At 44.7% G+C, this 6,630-nt stretch overlaps 1 long non-coding RNA gene across 1 annotated transcript in view; it reads right to left on the reverse strand.

Annotated features, from left to right (window-relative positions):
• Window positions 1-6,466, reverse strand: part of LOC116076392 — a 70,480-nt gene extending 64,014 nt beyond the window's left edge. The window contains exon 1 of the long non-coding RNA XR_004112927.1: window positions 6,305-6,466. This is a non-coding gene — a long non-coding RNA (uncharacterized LOC116076392). The remainder of the gene's footprint in view (window positions 1-6,304) is intronic.
• Window positions 6,467-6,630: the final 164 nt, after the last annotated feature.

Here is a 6,630-nt window from a genome sequence, read left to right on the forward strand (position 1 = left end):
GGGGCACAGAATCTTCACAGGGCCAAAGGCCTCTCCTCCCATTGATGACCGACTTTGCAATCCTCTACAATACACATGCTGCCAGAGCAATCAGTCCCACCAGATTCTTAGTCCATGGCTACATATTACTGGTGTATGGAATTTGAGAAAAATAGATCACCTTATCGATTACAGGAGCTAAATCTGGATCTTCACCATGAGTATGAAAAATGTTACTTTTAAAAGATATCTACCGAATTCTCAAAAAAAAAAAAGTGCCCCTAAAAACAGGTAAGAAATACTTTCAGGTTGCCCTTGGGTGAAGATGCCCTTGTGGCACAGATGGCATTAGAATGTGTACGCAATTGGAATGTGTGAGTATATCTATAGCAACAGTGTGCAGAGCTTGTGATTCCCCAGACAGACTACAGGAGAGGAGGCTGTGATTGCTATGCTAATGATCTCATTAATACCATGAATACGATTAACAAATGAAGTCAATTATCACTGGCAAGCATTCATTACCAGGAGATCAGTCGCTGTCCTCCATCCATGCAAGTAACTATTTAGCTGTAGTTTCTGCCACCCCACACCCTGTTTCATTTTTGCCCACTTATTGCCACTAGATGAGTAAATGCTTGGGAATGTAGGCTCAGCTCATTACTTCTATATATTACCTTGATTAGAATTTGACCTCATGTGCATTTCAGTTAGAAGAACCCCACAAAATATCACTTCTTTTTATAACATGGCCTCATATGCCAAGTCCACGGGGGCGAGCCTAATTGGAAAGAACAAAAGGCTGCCTTTGCTCGTAAACTGCACATTCGTTCACTCTTCGATTTTATTTCATTCTAATTATCAGAGCTTGTGCATGTCCTGGTGGCTTCGATACAGTAACTCTTCCTCCTGATAATTCTCCAGGAATCAAGGCCCCGATGACCATCAGCAGTCTGGGAGCTGGTTTATGGGTGCTATCGAGACTTCAGAAATGACCAGAACGCTGACTTCAACATCCATAAAACTGTAGTTCTGGGGCCAAAGGTCACACTGTGAGGAGGTGCCATGAGACAGACATATTCTAGGATGAAGTACGTTCCTATCAGAACTCTAGAATCAAGAATCAAGCACACACTGCATCTCATCACAGAGCGGCTATTCTCACTCCGTCTGTAAGAAACAAAATCTGAGATGAAAAAGACAAAGCTGGTGATCTTCAGAGAGGTAAGCCAGTTACTAGTGCTCATCCTCGGAGGCACACCTTGTTCTCCCCTCTCCTAGCTGTCCAGTCCCCTTTGGACCCATCCATGATCTCATCTCAGGATGCTCTAACACACTGGATGGCTTAAATGACAGAAACCTATTTTCTCACTGTTTTAATGCTTTGAAAGTTGCTAAAGCTTGGGTCCAAAATACTCTCCCAAAGGCTTATGTGTTAAAGGCTAGCCGGTTACCAGCCTGTGGCATGCCTAGGAGGGGTGGAAGGGAGTTGAACCACTGTAGAAGAACCCTCTCGGGGACTATACTTGTTTCTCTGATTCCTGGATGCCAAGAAGGAGCATCTTCATGTACCATGTGCTTCTAATCTGATGTCTGCCATGCCACAGGCACAAAGTAACATGGCCAAGAGACCGGAACCTCCGGATCTGGCCGATAAAATGAACCAATCTTTCTTTCAAACTGACAGACTGGGTATTCTTTACAGAACAACATAAAGTCCAAGATCAGGCCACCATGGCTGGTCTCTGGCAAGGGCTCCCTCCTTGACTTACAGGTGGTAGCCCTCTCATAGGCCAGAGTAAAAGCTCTGTGTCGCCTCTTCTTGCAAGGCGCCATCTCTGCCAGGTAAGGGCTCCACCCTCCCATCTTCAACTAGCTTCGCTTACCTCCTTGAAGATCCTGTCTCTAATATAAACTGCACTGGGGACCAGGGCTCCAATACATGGACTTTGGGGCCATGTAAACCCAGAACATTCTTGGTCCTATCACACAGAGGCTACACATCTGAGAAACATGCACAGGAAGGCTAGATGACAGACGATAGGACTCACCCAGTTAAATGGGCTGTATCACTTTGCTGTCTACTGTCTGACTTAGCTTGGCTAGATGACCTCTTACAGAGATCAAGAAGGAATTTCCTGAGAAAGCAAAGAGGTGAGAGAGTAGAGAAGAGAGTGTTTTGCCAGCAGCATTAGCTAAGCTCTGACTGTAGTGCAGACTGGGAGAGGGGAGGCCAGCTAGAAGGACAGACTCCTGGGAACTGAGGAGAACTGAATGTGTTTTTATGCCTGTAATGGCTTGAATAAGAATGGCCCCCATAGGCTCATATATTTGAATACTTAGTCGGCTAAGGAACTGAGCAGAACTGTTTAAAATGATTACAAGGATTGGAAGTTTGGCCATGTTGGAGGAAGTGTGCCATGGGGTGGGTGGGGCTTTGAGGTTTTCAAAATCTAATCAAGACCCAGTCTCTGTCTGTCTCTGTCTCTCTTTCTCTCTGGCTCTTTCTCTTTCTCTGTGTCTCTTTCCCTCTGTCTCTTTCTTTCTCTCTCTTTCTGTCTCTCTTTCCCTCTGTCTCTCTGTCTCTCTTTCTCTGTTTCTCTTACTTTCTGTCTCTTTCTTTCTGTGTCTCTCTGTCTCTTTCCCTCTGTCTCTCTCTGTGTCTCTCTCTGTCTCTTTGTCTCTTTCTGTCTCTGTCTGTCCATCTCTGTCTATCTGGCTATCTGTCTCTCTGTCTCCCTCTGCCTAAAGTTCAGGATGCAGCTCTCCGCTACCACTCCAGCACCACACACGCCACCATGCTCTCCACAGTGGTAAGTATGGACTAACCCTCCAAATCTGTAAGTAAACCCCCAATTAAATGCTTTCCTTTATAAGACCTGCCGTGGTCATGGTGTCTCTTCACAGCAGTCGAACACAGACGAAGGCACTGCCTCCTCACTGCTTTGATGTTGGGACTAAAAGTTCACCTTTAGAGCTGTATCAGTGGACTGAGAGAAAGGAGCATAGACTCGTAGAAATAGGAGGTAAGAAAAAAATAACACATTTTATCCTTTTTTCCATGAATATAAAAACCTGAACTCAGCAGTTTACTCAATTTTCAAACCCTCTGCTGTGCCCAGCACAGTCTTACACCACTGATATTCAACATTGAAGTACCCAAAAGACTTGTGTTCCCTTCACATACACATACTGAATAAAACCTACTGCCTTTATTGCTGCTTACAACACTAAATCTATACAAAGCCAGCAATAAAACAATTCCCCAAGCTGGGCATATTGATACAATCTCAGATTTAGGAGGCTGAAGCAGGAAGATCATGAATTCAAGTTGGCCTGTGCTACACAGGGAGCAATTGTTTCAAATAAATAGATAAGAGAATCACTGTATATATTCAATTCTTCCTAACCTTATCTAAAATTTACTTGCAAACATTTTAGACAATAGAATACAAGCTATTTCGTACTTAGCATGGCTATAGCCAGAAATTATTCTGGGGCATGGTAAAAGCTCAGCTAATGTAACAGGCTGCCTGTCACATTAGAATCCCCACCATGCATTCATTTGCTGTATTTTCTGATAGTTTATTATGTCAAACAGGTCATTTTTCTTTTGCATTCAATCTCCAATATGGAAGTATTTTTATTTTAAAACTGCATCTTTCGTAACTAGAGGACCTGACTGGAAATATGAGCAGGATAGCCAGGTCAGAGCCAGGGTTTCCCGACAGCACAGATTCTGAGGGTCTGTCTGCCCACTGGAATATGAGGCATGATGGGAAGGATTGCCACAGCCAAAGTGGGAGCCAGACCTAGTTAGCTGTGTTTCCTGAGCACTGAGCATCACCAAGGACTTTTCTCTAAATGGTGAGGTTGTCCTCCCTGATCTACCCAAGGCATATGGAGCTGCAAGGGAGAGACTCAAGTCTCCTCAAATTAGCTCACAAAATGGGAGCCATTCAAAAGCGCACCCGTGGGCTGGGGAGATGTTTCGAGCACTTGTTCTCACAGGGGACATGAGTTCCATTCCCAACACACACATGGTGGCTCACAACCATCTCTAACTCTAGTTCTGGGGGAATCTAGTACCTCTGTGGGCACATATGTATATCCAAACAAAACACCCATACAAGTAAAATGATTGTCCTCAAAACACATTTTTAAGATGTAGCCCTTCTGTAATCTGTGGAAGAGTAGACTGGAATAGGAGGAAAAAACAGAAACTCAGAGGCAAACCAAGGCTCATCTGGGACCTTCTCTCTGCAACACAAGGTCCTGATTACTATACCAGCTTCTCATCTGAGGTGTCAGCTCCCTATGTCCTCTGTGTGTCTTAGCCCCTTGCTATTCACAGTTTGTTTCCAGGACCATCAACACGAGTATCACCTCAAAATCTGTTCAAAATGCAGGATCTCAATGCCAGGAGAGCCCTATAAAAATCACATCATAGACCATTGGGTCTTCAGTCAGGTGTCAGACAAAGAGTGAGGGAGAGAAAATGAGGGAGTAGTTGATGGAGGGAGATTAGATCAGGACTGGATGCCTAGTTGGCAGAAACACATCACTGCTGAGGCAGGATGCCTCCTGACTGAGTTCTGATGAGGTGGATGGGCAGAGGGGCATAGGCATGAAGAGAACTGTGTTTCTTGGCTGAATCCAGACAGTGTCTATTCTGAGTGTTCGGCTCCCCAAGGCTGTGGGCTGATTCCTGTCACCTCTATGTATGTCTCCTGAAATGAGACATTTGTGCCTCTTGGGTGATTAGAAACATCAGCTGTCATTAGCAAAGTGAATGCTTGGTCTTTTTTGAGACTGTTGTCACACAAACTGCAATATGCATATAAAGCAAAGAGTTAAGGGAACTCTAATTCTCCCCAGTTCAGTGATCCGGTAATGAGCTCCCAAGGCCTTTCCTCTGAATCCTTGAGAAGCAGTCATTCTGCGCAAGCTTCCACACCGGGTGGTGGTTTCCACAGCCGGCTGTACAACAGAGCTGTATGTCATTTTCTCCTTAGGGCTCAAATTGAACTTGAGAAGGTAGCCTGTGGGTAGCTAATTAATAGATTTTTTTTTTTTACAATTGTATGTACCTGGCATTATTCTGACTAAATTTCCAAGCTGATTAAAAATAAGACCTGAAGCCTACCAAGCATTGTTTCCTATCCCCAAAGAGCTGACTGGGGATAGGACACATACGAAAAAGAAAATAGGGGAAGGCTGCAGGATCAAGTATCAAGACACAAAACAGGTTTCCTATTCTCTCTCTGTCCTCCCCCCTCCCCCAGTTTTCAGCACACAAAAATTTCTGGTGCTCATTATCAAGTGCCTGAAACAAAGAAACCCCTGCAGCAGTGGACTGGAGATTTCTGCTGGAGCCGGTTCATTTCTGTCCTGCCATTAAAAATGAATTCAGTGGGACCTGTACCCTGGGGCCTCTCAGCCTGGGGCCTCTCAGCTCTCACTGGTAGGGCCCTTACCATGTGCAGCCCTCTTGCTCAAGACAAACATTGGCCACTCCTCTTGGTTAGATGTCAGAATTTACATTAGATGAAGAGGAATGGGAACTAGTGCTGTCTCTCTGTCCTTTTATAAACACATCGATAAAATAGAGGGAAGAAAAATGTGAGCAATAAAAACAGGAATAGAGAAGGCATCTTCATGTAGATCCTTCTTGAACACGAGCATCCTGTGGATGTCCAACAAGCCGAGAGATGGGGACTTGATCCAAGTAGGTCAATCACAAGGACTGATCCTCTCTGTGACTACTCAGTTCTGGCCAGTTGGACTCCAGCCTGGGTTTCTTTCCAAATTAAACTGATGGAGAAGGAGGTTTCTATTGGGGGTGGGGGGAACGTGATGCCGTAGCTACACATCTGTGGCCAGGCACAAGAGGCTAGTCTGAGCAAATAAGCCGCTGCTCAGAAAAGCAGCGGAGGTTATTGCAGAGTTTGATTTCTTCATTCCAGCTGCTCCTGATGCCAGATCTACCCTACCCTGTTCCTGAAACGTTAACCAATAAGTCATACTCTATGCTATCCGTAGTTCAATTTCTTTCACTTGCCACCAAGCCCTATTCAGTTCTCTTCTAGCGCTCTGTGTCCTCGAAAGCACCCTTAGTTAAGCAGGAACGCATCCTAAGAAATGGGTGAAGCTGACAGAATATAAAGGTCTATACCAACCACAGTGCAACTGGAGTACTTTGAGAGGCAAAAAATGGAAAGAAAGAGGAGGAAAGACAATAATGAAGTATTTTATGCCAAGATCCAGTTGCCATTTTTACACAGACCTTTATCACTGGAATAAAGTATCATAAGAAACAGGATACCTATAAGCAGTGAAGTCGGGAGACAGGTCCTAGACCGAAGGCAAGCACTCTTCCTGTTTGGACACCTAGACAAAATATTGTAAAACCCATCCCCAGCTTTGGTGATAAAACCTCGTTTAAACACAGCAAACTGTCTTAACCAACAGTTAGCCGTGACACCCATCATGGGGACCTGGGCAGTTTCATGAAGTAACCAAGGAAACAGAGGTGGCATCACAATAGCCATGCCTCTCATAGGCAGAAGGAGGCTGCAGACTCGTTCCTCGGTATCAAAAACTAAGGCATCAACATGTAATAAGGACACATGCTCCACCATGTTCATAGCA

This window comes from Mastomys coucha, unplaced genomic scaffold, assembly GCF_008632895.1.
Source record: "Mastomys coucha isolate ucsf_1 unplaced genomic scaffold, UCSF_Mcou_1 pScaffold4, whole genome shotgun sequence".
NCBI lineage: Eukaryota > Metazoa > Chordata > Mammalia > Rodentia > Muridae > Mastomys > Mastomys coucha.